Raw genomic sequence first — 13,869 nt, 5'->3', positions numbered from 1 at the left:
GTACTGTCGGCGCTTGGGGCCCTTACCGAGGCTCTCCGGGAGGGACCGTTAAATGCGTTCGCGTTACTTTGCACCATATCCGGTGCCCCTGGTGGACGGGTGCGGATGAATGCGTGCAGCGTCTCTCAAATCAGCCATGGGCAGGAAAGCGGCACAACTGGGTCAGGGTACAACGAGAAGGTTCATTACACGCATACGCGAGCTGCTTCCGGAAACTGGGGTACCATTTTGGGGGCGGAAATATGGTTACCATCACCATGGAACTGTTGGTGTCGCATTACATGGCTATGGTTTGTGCTGACTGTAGAAGTCAGCGGACTTTTAGTTTTGATGGCTGATTTAAGTGCTAATGAAGTTAAAGTTAAAGACAACTATTAAGTAGTTTGAAGGTTCGTAGTTCGTAGACAACTATTAAGTAGTAGGTTAAGCAGTTATTAAGTCTTCCGATGTAATGATAAGATGAATTTATAAAAATCAATTTTTTTACACAGATGGGACTGATATGGTGGAAACATTAAGTAAAGAACATAAAAAAAACTCATTGGGAAATAGCTGTAACTGTACTATCACATATTCGCTTATTAGCTACACACGCACCTTACTCTCTTTAAGCTAATTCAAATGAGCAGCTTTAGCTGTTGTACGAAATGCTGTAAAACACATCGCTGAAACAGTTTGCCATTTTTACGTTCATGCATGAATGTGCCTGCCGCTACATAAATTTAGTTAGCACGATCCGCGAAGCAATACATACCAGTGATGCAACCATTTCGCACTTTTGTACTGTGCACAGCCAGGTTTCTTAGGCAAAGAATGCTGCACTTTGGGTAGTGAGTGTTGGAGGGTGTTAAGAAACAAGAGCACGATATTTTAATTGCTATTGCTTTTTCCGGCTTTTCACCTCGGTTTGAACAGCGGGATGCAATTAAAATGTGAAATAAAATAACTCCTCTGTGCTACGATTCGCTTCAGATAAGAATACCAGACACACACACACACACACACACACACACACACACACATACACAGGAATAATAAGGAAACGGTACGGAAAAGCACAGTCGCAAGGGGCGCTCACGGTACAACAAACGCTGGGAAACGGGCAAATTCTACCACTGTCCACCAAAATCTTCCGTGCTGCGGAAGGAGCAAAATGAGATGAAGATGCACTTTCAAGCGTTGACCGGCCGTTGCTGCAACAGTCTGCTGCCAGGGTGAAGCATACCCGCGCACCATACCAAGCACGTAAGTACGTTGGGTCGGGTAAGCTTGGTCGCTTAGGTTTTGCAACCAAATGCAATGCACGTTTGTTACAGCAAGCCAGTGTGCAGCTCTGCGCATTGCACTTTTCGATTAATTCACTGGAAAGCCCGTGCTGTGCTGCGCGTTGATAAATGTACTACAGAAATGCACGGTCGGGGCAGCTTCGCACGGAACAGCAGCAACAGTTTCACACGAGCGTCCGCGGAGGATTAAATTAATTGTGTGCACTGACCGGTTTCGGCCGAATTGGTCCGAGTGTTTCGATTACCCACTCCGGGTTGCACCGAGCCCAGAGGAGGGAAGGAGAGAGGATGGGAGTGGGATGAGGTCGCACCGTCCGGGGTCAGGATCCAACACGTTTGCCCCGACAATGTTGCGCTTACGAGCTTTAAGAGACCGCTGGGATTAAGAGTGCTACGAGAATGGTTGCAGTGTTCGGCACTGCTCCAGTGCTTGTCGCGCTTTTTGCACCCGCTTTTGGCCGATGATAGAAAGCAACGAATGTGGGGGACAGTGCGAAAAGTGCCACAAAGTCTGGTGCTGAGTGCACAAGACAAAAATCGCATCGGTAGCGTTTGGAGTGGCGAAACCAGCACCGAATGGGGAACGAGTGGCATTACAATACAAAATTAACCAGCAAAAGGAATGGTAAGTCGTGGAAGAACCATTTTTACGTAAATTTGAGTAAAGTAAAATCACTTCAAACCAGAATGTTTATACGGTGCATTTTAAGTAAACGATTTTACAAACTTTTCTAATGGAAATGATTGTAAATATTGCGTATTTAAAGAGCATCAAAAGTTAGCTAAAAAGTTCAGGAAATATTACAGATTACAGACGTTTGGGGTGTTCCGTAATTTCTTGATTGAATTAAATGACCATTAAGTACACACATTTGCTTGCTATAGTAGAGTAGCGGCGGCTTGGGCACTGCTGCAGCAAGAAATTGTTTCAATAGCTCCAGGAGGCCCCTATCTTTTCAATAGTCTACGATTTCCAGAACTAGCAGGAGTTAGTCTGGGAATACGTATATGTATTCTTAGGTTGTTTGCTAACTACATTTTCCACATCGTTGATAACAACAATGATGAGATAGATTTAGTCGTCCTTAAGTGTGCACTACTTTTGTAAATGTAGAGGTATTGTGTAGGAGTGCGCCCCACACTAGATAACTAAAACTCGCGACTCGAGATTTCTATGGGAGCAAAAATCAGCACAGTTACCATATTCACCGGGGAGTGCTTAAAAGTGTCAAGCAAGATCTACCCGCCATAGACTCTATGCAAGATTTGATAGCAAGATGATAAGTAGATATAGTACTAAATTCATGCTCAAAAACTGTGCTGTTAACTGAATTCCATTAATTTTCTGGGGATATTGACCACGAAGCGTAATGCTCCGCTAGCGATGCTTACATTTGGGGTTTGTCCGATGGCTTAATTCACTTCCCCTCTTTCCTTTAATATACAATGCTTCCCAATTATCAGCTAATAAAACACCCTTTGACCCCATGATTCGCATAACTACCCACGTAGATGGCGCTGCTGTTAAGTGTGCATTAGTTGCTTTATTGCCTCATGATGGCGCTGCTGTTGTATTATGGCTTAACTAAGGTGTAAATCAAATTGCCTATGTTTTGGCGCATTTCAATCCTAAACAGCTATATTAGAGTATGTTGTAAATATCTACCCTAGTAAATAGACATTATTCTGTACACGCGAATAAATCCATTTTTACAAAAAAAAAAAAAAACTAAGTGAAGATAATTTAGTGACCACCTGAACACAAACTTTTCTTACTTGATCATCTTTTCATCCACAACTCCTGGTGGTCAAGGTGTAACAGTCGGTTAAGCTGAAAATTGATACTGAAAGGTTAGTATGTTGGATTTGTTGAAGGATAGCATTAACTCATCATTTCAGCAACATTCAGAAATCAGAATCTAAGGTTCCCTGTCAGTTGCTCAATCCTTTGACAAACTTCAGTGACATCAAGGATCTATAGGGCGGTGTTGATCATCAATAAACATCAAGATAACCTTCCGAGGCCTGTTTCATACCCAATAAGAAGGTAAGATGTGGTGACGCGTGGAAATAAAGACTATTTACACATCTTGCAGCTCTAAATTTTCGATAGTAACATTTCGTGGCTAGCTTTCAAAACTGTGCTGTTTAATAAGCAATAATATCATCGTTGAGCGTCTGCTTTAGTTTTTCTTTTTTTTTTTTTTGGCTCAACAACCGATGTCGGTCAAGGCCTGTACCCACTTGTGGACTTGGCTTTCAGTAAATAATTGTTTCCCCCCCCCCCCCCCCCCCCATAGCAGGATAGTCAGTCCTACGTATGGCGCGGCGGTCTGTTTGAGGATTGAACCTATGACGGGCATGTTGTTAAGTCATACGAGTTGACGACTGTACTACGAGACCGGCTAGCTGCTTAGGAACTAACAGAATTTAAGAGGTACTTTTAGACTTTATTCTTCTTATTCATGGGACAAAAGGCCTTCGTGGCAGCCCTTTCAGCGGTAATGTTTTAGTTCTTTTTACTATTTACGACATATCTGGTAGCCTAAATCTATAGACCTGATTGGACAATTTGATCATCGATTCTTCCGTAAATCTTAACCCGTTTAAACGCCCCCATTGGTTTAAACATTGGCAACATTCAACACAGGAAAATGTGGGCCAGCTTTAATTATTGCATAGAGTGCGACAACGTTTTGCCAAAGCCCCAAAGCTACAACCTTTTGTATCAATTGAGTGTTTGCCTGTTTTTGCTTCAATGCTACCCAATATGTGCTTCAAAATTGTTTTTTTGCCCTTAATCATCAAACATGCACTAAAACTATCTCCACCTGACCGCCTGACCGTGGTTTAATTTCATTTGATTTCCGCGAGCGCATAAATCATCGGTGCCAAAAAGTTTTACACCACGCATACCAACCAGCTTGTGTAAAACAGTCCTTCCTTCGAATGCATCAAACCGACATTCCCGACAAAAAAAAAGCAAGGAAAAAAAAGGACAGCCCACAGCTTGCATTAAACGCCAACGTTCAAATGCTTCAAACGCTGTTTTATTCCACGCACAGACGGTACCGATTCCAGTGTGCACGGTGCTCTGCATTCGCCTGCATGCGCTCGCAGCAGTTTCAACGATAAATTTAATTATTTGACAGCGGGACGGCGAACCGAGCGGGACGTCCGTCCGGTGAATCCTTGCTGAGTGAATTTGCATGACCGATTCCATCCGGCCAATCGCGGCCCACCCGCCACCACTTGAACACCATTCCCGCTGCCACGGTTGCGCTGAATGCAGTTGAAAATTGCCCGGAAAAGAAGACGATCAGTGGGGTTTTTTTTCTTTTTCGCTCACTGTCCCCACTTTCTTTTTCTCTTACACACAATTCTTCGCTTTTGCAGCTAGAATGTAAGCATCCGCGTACCGGGGTTTTGCTGACGTACGCGAGCAGCACAGCGCAGCGCTAAAGTTTGCTGCTAATTCAGTGCTAACGGTAAGAAATTGTCGGTGCCTTACGGGGTCCGTGCCCGAGTTAAGCACTTCCCATGCGCTATGCACCGAGTGATGGAAAATCTCTCGCAGCCAAGTGTGTGCGGCCAGGCGGGCTGTAACGCGGTGCAAGATGTTGAATGTAGCTCTCAGATTACCGGCGATCTCGCTCTTGTTCTATTTGCCCAACGGTCTGCCAAACGGTTCGCTTTCCTAGAGCGTGTAAAAAAACTGACTTGCAATTGTAATTTTTTGTGCTTACCCCCTTATTTCCTTTCCTTTCTGCTGATGGGTTGCGCCTCCATCATGCCCGGTGTCGGGGTGGGTAAGGTACGGCTAAGGAATAGCTTGTTTGAAGTGTGCTGTATTTAAATCTTAGCACAAATTCTAAGAATTTTCTTTTCCCCCGTTCCGCTCGGTCACGATCTTCGCAAGCATGAAGCCGGCAGCGTGATGAAGCTGTACATATATTTTCATTATGTTCGCTGCATCGCAATAGCACCGCACAGCGAACAATCGGAGTTCGGAAAAGAATGACTTTGGTCGCACAATTCGATAGGAAAACTTTTGTGAACAACCCGCTACTCGCACTGAACGCGTTTGATGTTCGGTTCAAATAAGTTCGGTACAAAAATGAACTGAGCAGCTAGCAAAAATAAAGTTTGATCATCTTTTTTCTTGCGTTTTGCCGTCAGCCACCGCGGGACAATAGGTTCGTTTCGCAAAGAAGGCAATGGTCGGCTCCCGCTCCATCATTACACGTTTGTATTGTAGCGAACGGGGTTTGCTTTCCAGCGCCGGCAACTAATAATAATAGTTTTGACCAAGAATTGCCCAACTATTCTTTGCGCCCATTCAGAGCATCAGCAAGCGAGCCAAACAAAAGGGCCAGTTCGTGATCGAACTAATCCCCACTGTTTGATTACGAGTCAAAGCACGTGGTACGCGAGCGCGCTGGTGTAATTTTCCGGTTCCGCCCAGTCCGGATCATGCTTTTGATCAATCGCCATGCCTAGGATGACATCGTGACATCCTACCTCCTCCTGCTCCATTTGTTCGCCCCAGCAAACGAGATACAAAGCGAAGAAACAAACCCAACGACTCCTTGTTAATCAAGCGCCCGTCGATGGGATGTCGCTCGTGGGCTGGGAGGGAATATAATTACCTCCGAACTCACCCACCACCTACACCGCGATGATGCAGCCGGTTCGATTGCGCTACTCGCTCTCACGCGGAAAGGAAGCTCGCCCGACCGGCGCAATTACCGTATGAGCTATGGAAGGATCGTTGGGAGGCGGTGCCGAGACGTTCACCGATCGCTGCAGGAGATTGCTCAGCTGGTGTAGCACAAAGAAAGAAAGGCAAAAAAAAACGCTTTCTAGGAGAAAAAATACTACCCCAGGGCGATGTATTACTTTTCGGTATGTGACATTTATAGTCAATTAAATGAAGTGAAATGAAATTTATGTTCTTCCTGGCGTTTCATCCCCGTTCGGTACGCGACCGGATACAACATCCGGCTTGCTAGCGGTGTGCAGCTTAAAGGCTTGCAAGCATTGGGTTTCGTTTCCAATGTTGCTGCCTTCTTGCGACTGGCCGTTTTTATCCTACCCTCAAACGTGGTACAAACGGGTGGGCAGCAGCACCATGGTGGGATGCTGTTTGACGGGCAGAACCAACCTGGGTGGGTCGCTGTGCTGCAAGGAGTTTTATATTTAAAAAGCCACTTTAAACCATTTCGGATTAGCAAGACAAATGGTGTAGCAAATGGATGGACCAATGGTGATATTTGTTTTGGAGCATTATTTGTATTTATGGTAGCGTTTGATCAAACCCCTGCACCCGTTGATCGGTACATTGATAAAGGTTTTGATGTGCGGGACGAAGAGAGAATAGAGTGTTGCTATATAAATATGCAATAATTAAATGTTTTATCTATCAACTCTTCTAGCAATTTCTGTATAACTTCCTTTTGCTTGCCTACAACTATATTGAAACAATTAATTCAATGCACAAAATGCCAAATAGTGCTAAAAAGTATTTTTAATACTGTCTTTGTCTGTCTTTTAAATCCTTTAAATATATCGGATGTGGTATGATACGCTACAAACTAATTTGAGTCATCTCTTTCGCTTGATGAAAGCATAATCATTCTGCATATTCATTATTCCATTACACCAAGAGTTCTAGGAATTTGTTGCCTTCCTTTCCTTTTGTTGCTTTATCGCGTATTCGCCCTTAATGTAAAGCAAATGAAGAAAACATTAACTAAACTTTACATGCAAAACGCGTTGATCCCGTCAGCGAAAGAAGGTAGAGTCAAGTGCGGTACCGCACGCTTCCCACATGTCGTCAGCATCTGATTATGGATGTTATTCGGTGCTTTTGTTGTGGCTTGAAGATTGCTTTGGTTTGTTTCTCCTGTACGCAATCAATCTCCTTCTTTCTTCTTTTATCTTCCATCTCACTCTCCCGAACCGCGTTTGCTTTTTACTTCGGTTAGCTTACACGATATAAAGATAGCGGTCGGAAGTGTAATCTTGTCATCGATCATCGACGTTCGACGGATGTTGGCTTTTCGGCTAGCGTGTTTACGTATCGAGCTCGAGCGGTCCCGCTTAAGGTTAGTTTCCGGACAGGTCCTGGCAAGCGGCTCATGCATCGCGCAACAGACGGAGGAAAAACTTTTGTCCCATCGAACCGATGCGCGATGAAAAGCGGCGAGTTCAGGCACCAGTAACATCTTGCCAGACACGTGGTAAAGATGTGTATGTGTGTGTATGTGTGTGCAGCAAAAAGTATGAACCCCAATACAGCAGTGAGCCGAAGGCAGCAAAGGCAGCAATCTGCAACGTTCCGGTGTTCCCCACTCACCCACTCTGTCGGCGGAGAAGAAAGTTGTTCAATAAAATACTTGATTAGCTTTATGAACGTGTTGCACATTTTTAAACAAAAGAAATAACTCGCGGTAGAAAAGAGCGCACAGCTAACCCGCGATCGTGTGCTTTCTTGGTGTGTAAAGCAAAGAAAGCGGCACTCAACTTCCGGAAGGCGAGTCGGAAACTTTTAATTGAACCGTACTGTTTAGCGCGTGGGCCGGTCTTCTACCATCCTTTGCCGGTCCGACCGCTTGCCAAACTCAAACCGGCATTCCGTTTTGATGATTAGCAATAAATTCGAAGCAAGTCGACAATACGAGCAATGCGAACAACGGCAGTCTGCCCCTCCTCCCTCCATTTTTCTACAGTCACTTATCGCGTAAAAATTTCCAAACACGTGCCAATATTGTGCTCTTTAATGTCAATCGTGGGACTATTACTTCGGCCGAAACTTCGGCCGTATGGCAGACGGGTGAGACAAAATCAATTTGCTTACCCGAAACCTTCCCTTGGTCGAGGGAAGCGAGTGTCCGTTGGAAATGAGTCGCAGCCAGACTGATGTTTCATCAAAAATTGACCATCGTCACACCGGTGGCCATCCGGTCGCCCAACGAGCCGGGCTGTCTGCTGGGAGAAATAAATTCCCCCTCGCCGTAAAACTTTGACGATTAATTAGAAAGAATATATCTTCATCTTCGGTGGACGGCAAGTAGAGCTGTCCTCTTCGCTCGCACTACGTCCGTGTCTGTCCCGCTGGCTGGCAAACAGTTTGCCATCGATCAATCGGTCTTTACGTGCGCGCGCGCGGAGCTTCCCTTATGGTGACCTGCTGGCAGAGCGTTACTTAAGATGCTGGGTGTAAAAGTAATAGCACAACACCCTGCCAACGCACCACGGCCATCGAGTGACAATTTCGCCCACATTTCGCCCCTGGCGGCAAATTGCAAACTTACACTCCAACAAAATGATACGACCTCCCCCCCTTGCGGGTACATGACACAATCTGTCTTACGGAGGGCGGTGTGCTTCGGCAAAGTTTTCTGTGCAGATAAAAGTCAATATACGTGCGACAAGTCACTCACACGGCAAAGTCGTAGCATTATTGTTTGGCTTTATTTCTCCACCAGCTTGGAGGTACTTTTTGCATTTTTAAGGTCCTTAGAAGAAGGAATTCCAAAGCGCTGTATAACAAAAAACAGTGGCAACTTCATAGCTTATTAGTGAGGTCCGTGCATGTAGCTTGCATACATGTGTAGTTAGCAGTAATTCTCCTAAAAGTATGCAAAATGCACGACAAATTAATTTTGCTGCTGTACTCTTGTAACTAACCGTATTGCAATTCATTTTTGTTTCGTTCCAGAGTGTCCAAAGTTAATCTAATGATGGAAAAGAGTCACTTCGGTACCTTGTTTCATAACAGTATACAACAGCCACACTGTGCCACACGAAAAGCCCTGCACGTCCCATTAGCGGGCACAACGATCGATTGCCCGACTTATTGCAACCCATTTCGTATAGAACGCGTAGAAAACTTTTGAAGATTCAATTACACCTAACGAATCCATTGGGAAGGCAGTACGAATTCCTGGTTGGACGGTACAACTGTCTAACGTACGGATTGTGTATGCATTTAAAGCACACATAAGCCTTACGCCATTCATCAGGTCGATTGATTGCCTTTCATATTTTATACGTATAGCACCACTAACCGTGCAGCACATGGATGCACATGGTGTACTGACGTCCCTGAGTGTGTGTGTGTATGTGTATGTTGTCGGTCACACACGCTTTCGCTGTCGGGAAATCCATTTGTCAAAAGGTTTTAGAAATCTTGGAGCAACGCATGAATTTAAACCACGCCGAACGTTTTGGTTGCCTTGAAACGGGGCTTCCATTTGTGTTGGCTGTCGCATGACTGAAGCATTTGTGAACGGTGTGCATGTGTGTGTGTTTGTGTGTGATAACAACTGACACATCCACTCTTCCCATATGGTTCCGGCCCGTTCGTTCAGTCGTTATGGACGCTGGGCAGTATCCATTTGGGGTAATTGTGTCACTTTAGACCGGCACGGCAGGAATTAAGAGCTTTCCGGTCTGGTCGGTGAATAATTTAACATGACGCTGCTGTCGAACCACCACCCTGTGATACGATACGCTACAAAAGACTTCCTACCAGCATCCATCCAGCTGTGCGGTGGATGTATACTTCTCTGCTCATTCCATTTGAGATACATTTAAGATGGCAGCACTCTCCGATACATGGTTGTGGAGGTATTTTAGAATTAAACTGTTAGAGCGATAGAATTTGTCGTTCACTCTCTCGTGTGTGGGTTTAATATGATCGAATTACCGAGAAGTAGTTTCTATCAATTTACAATACATTTTAATGTATAGGATTGATTTCGCAATGCATGGAAACATATTAAGTCGATAATATTGATCAAATGAGCTGCTGATTGCATACATTTAGGCGTTTATTGTAAATTTTATGATAAATAACCAACTAAACAAACGATTTGTAGCCAATCCTATACTAACATTTAAATGTTTTGCGAAAAAAAAATCATTCATTTAATTTTTACTATTTTTCACTATTTTGTTAGTCATTTATTCAGATATAACGTTCATTATAATAACAAGTTAGCAACTCAAACGCAACAAGATACCCGGAACGTGCCCCGTTAATTAAAGCGTCCATTTAAACTTGACTTCCTAAGGCTCCCAGATGCCAAAGTCATCATCAAAACAAATCTTTCCAAATTATTCCGATTCCCGCCAGCAAACTGACTGGAGGCTCCATCCTTCTCTTGGTTGATGGATATTTACCCTGTTCCCGGGTCCGAGGAAACGATAGACATCCTAACGAATACATCTTCACTCGTGCTTTAATTATGTCTTTCCCCCAAAAGCAAAGAAAACTATCGCAAAGCAAAGCCTTCATGTTCAACGTGCCGGAAGCTAGCTCGCACATCACTGTTCGTCCATTTTCCCTTCTTCTTCTTTGGCTCAATAACCGATGTCGGTCAAGGCCTGCCTGTACCCACTTGTGGGCTTGGCTTTCAGTGACTAATTGATTCCCCCCATAGCAGGATAGTCAGTCCTACACGTATGGCGGCGCGGTCTATTTGGGGATTGAACCCATGACGGGCATGTTGTTAAGTCGTACGAGTTGACGACTGTACTAGGAGACCGGCTCGACCATTTTCCCTACAGCTAGTAAAAAAGTGGGCTGTATGATTTGAAACACAAAGCGAAACTATCCAAAAACTTACTACCCACTCGAACGTGCTGCGCCGGAAGCAATCGTAGACGGTGTAGACACTTTCCAGCTCCGTGCACAAAAGCCAACTCGTCGACGGACGCTCGAGGGTATGGAGCCGCTTGAACAAACCCCGAAATAAATGGCAGCAAATCATGACGCACCGAAATGGATTGGTCAACTGGCAAGCATCACGTCGTGTGCACACACTGTACGACTGTGCCATGTTATTAAAGTAAAAACTTTCTCCACGCTCAACAGAACCGAACTGCCGAAAACAGTGTGAGGTGAATCGAGAGCCCACATAAACAATGTGCCGGACGCGTCGAGAAAGTTTGCCGAAGCGACGCACGGCCCCAGAAGCAATGGGGAAATGGGGGACCAAAGTTTCATTAAGAAAATAGATTGAAGATTAATTATCTGCAGCAGCAGCAGCAGCAGCAGCAGCAGCAGCAGCATCGGTGGCGCCTGAGAGTTTCCCTTGCACATAGGAGAGGATACTTCACCATTCTTTTCTGCCAACATTGTGCCAGCAAGCTGTCTTGTCTTCTGACAACCAGCTCCGTTACCAAGCGTCAATTTACACCTTTTTCCATGCCGGGCGGTGGAAAGGCTGGTTGTTGTAGCACTCAGATTCACACCCACAGCTTGCCGGTCGAGTCACCAAAGCGCTTGTCAAATGCTGCTTTTAATCTCAGCCAAGGAATGCAAAGGAAGGAAGAAGTATTCCACCCTTGGCTCTAGCTCACCGCCACACCGGTCCCGCACTCTTTCATAAATCATGAAAAATATGTTTCATCAAAATGTGCGGAATTTGACTAATGAAAGGCAACTTCTGATCCATCCGGCTCGCTGGTTGCAAAACTGTTCATCGCACCGGCTCCGGGGCAACGCCAGCAGACCATGCATCAGCACGGGTGGGAAGGAGGAAGCATTTTATTTCGCCCAAACACGCTGGCGCACGTTGGTCTGGTGATGAAACAAAAGCGCATCAACACGATTTCTTATCTAAGAGTGGGTCTACTCGTGTCTACTGTGTCACCAGCATCGATAGACACATTCGGTCGCACTGTGCACAGCTTTGGAACCGGGAATGAGCGGCAGTCGGAACAAATATACAAATACACACACACACACACACACACACACACACGCACACCGAGGGTGGCAGTAAAACCATCCTTCGTGCGAGGAGCGTGATTTAACACACATCATCGTAAATAAAGCATTCGGCTGCATGCAGGGAAGTAGCGGCGAGTGTGCGGTAGCAGCACGTGTGTTCAGCACTTCCGCCCCGCGCCATGGTGCGGGTATGGCTGTTTGCTGTCAACAATCATTTTGAGTAATAAACTCAGCACTCAAACCGCACCCGGTCGATGATGTCGGTTGATGTGGGTTTACAGAGCGTAATGGTTTGGAATGTGCGAATTTTAGCAGCGCGCCAAACACATCCACATCAGCTCCAAGTCTTGCGGGGTTGAGAGTATGTTTGTTTTTTTTGCGTGTATGTATGTATGTATGTGTCTTTTTGTGTTTTCGTTGTTGTTTTTGCTTTGCTCGCGCCTTTTCCCTTGTTTCAATATGGCGAAGAGTCGCATGATACTGGGCGGGCCCTCGCTGTGTGTTTCCGCTTCCTGTGCAGTGCGGTAGTGAGCGAGTGGTGAAGTTTGACGGCTTTGGGAGAGCGGAGGAGAGGGGATGTAAAACACAATTTCCATAAAATAAACCGGGATGGATCTTTGCGAACTTTGCAAAGCATGTTCTACGGAACTCGAGTATAAGAATGCACGGGATGTGTGGCTGCTGGCGTGTGAATGTTTGCCCAAATTGAATGCGATAAAATCACCTCGTCGGTTTTGTACACACATATCGTTTTCATGAAATTATTTAAGTAACCAGTACCATATTTGATATTTGATACAGACGAAACCGAACTTCAAGGTAAACGTTTCGCGGTCCTAGCATAATGGGTTGCCTTATCGTTCACGTCATACAATTAGTACCAGCAAGAACATAAATGCGTAGATCAGTTTAACAATTACGAAAAAAAGTAAAAATAAGATGTGAATTATACGTAGAAAATATTTCGACATTCTATGCAGGGCCCACAAATGCTTGTGCGTCGAAAACTTCATTGCTATGCCTGAATTTTTCCACTGAAGCATAAGCACATTCAATGATTGCTTTGTAATTAAAGCATTTGAACTCTTTTTTATGTAAAAAAGACCTTTTCTAGTTAAAGATACTGAGAGCTCAGCCCATTAGTGGTGTAGGCAGGCCTTAGCCCACAACGGTTGTTGTTCCGGAGAAGAGAAGAGAGCACTGTCGAATACTTGTTTTGGTTTTTTTTTACTTATACTCTATTCGCCAGTGAAGAAAAGAGCAAAGCCTAGCCTAAGAACTCCCTTTTTACTGTCTTGCGATCGTTAGGCCGATGCTAGACACACCGACAATTCACCGTCATGCTAATGAAATGTTAACCAACAAATTACGCTTCTGGAATGTTAACAAGAAAAAACTGAGGATTGTTCACGCCAGTTCGGATGAGACTATATGTGAAAAATTAACTAAAATGCAAGTTAAATTGTTGGTTTGCTTTGTAGAACAAAACAAACAAGCATTTCGTTTGGATTTAACTGCGCCAATGGGTAGAACAAAATTGATCGCCTGAAAAAAGAAGCGTTGCGAAGCGTTATACCACCGACAAACCGACGTGACACTGGCGTTACAAAAGTGTCCCACACGAAAGTACTGTCATTTACCAGTGTGGCGATCACTTCTGTCAAAGTAAGCTCTGTTCACTGCTGCTTCGATGTTAACAACTTTTCTAAATACAAATTGCGAAGGAAGTGTGAGGCAAGGTTTTGTGAGAATTATTGGACAAAACACCCAGGAAAATCATTTTATAAGTTTCCAAATCAATGTAAAAGATGTGAGAAGTACACAAAACAATACGCATAG

Source organism: Anopheles coluzzii, chromosome 2, assembly GCF_943734685.1.
Source record: "Anopheles coluzzii chromosome 2, AcolN3, whole genome shotgun sequence".
In the NCBI taxonomy this organism is placed as follows: Eukaryota; Metazoa; Arthropoda; class Insecta; order Diptera; family Culicidae; genus Anopheles; species Anopheles coluzzii.
Note: the sequence above shows the minus strand (reverse complement) of the source record.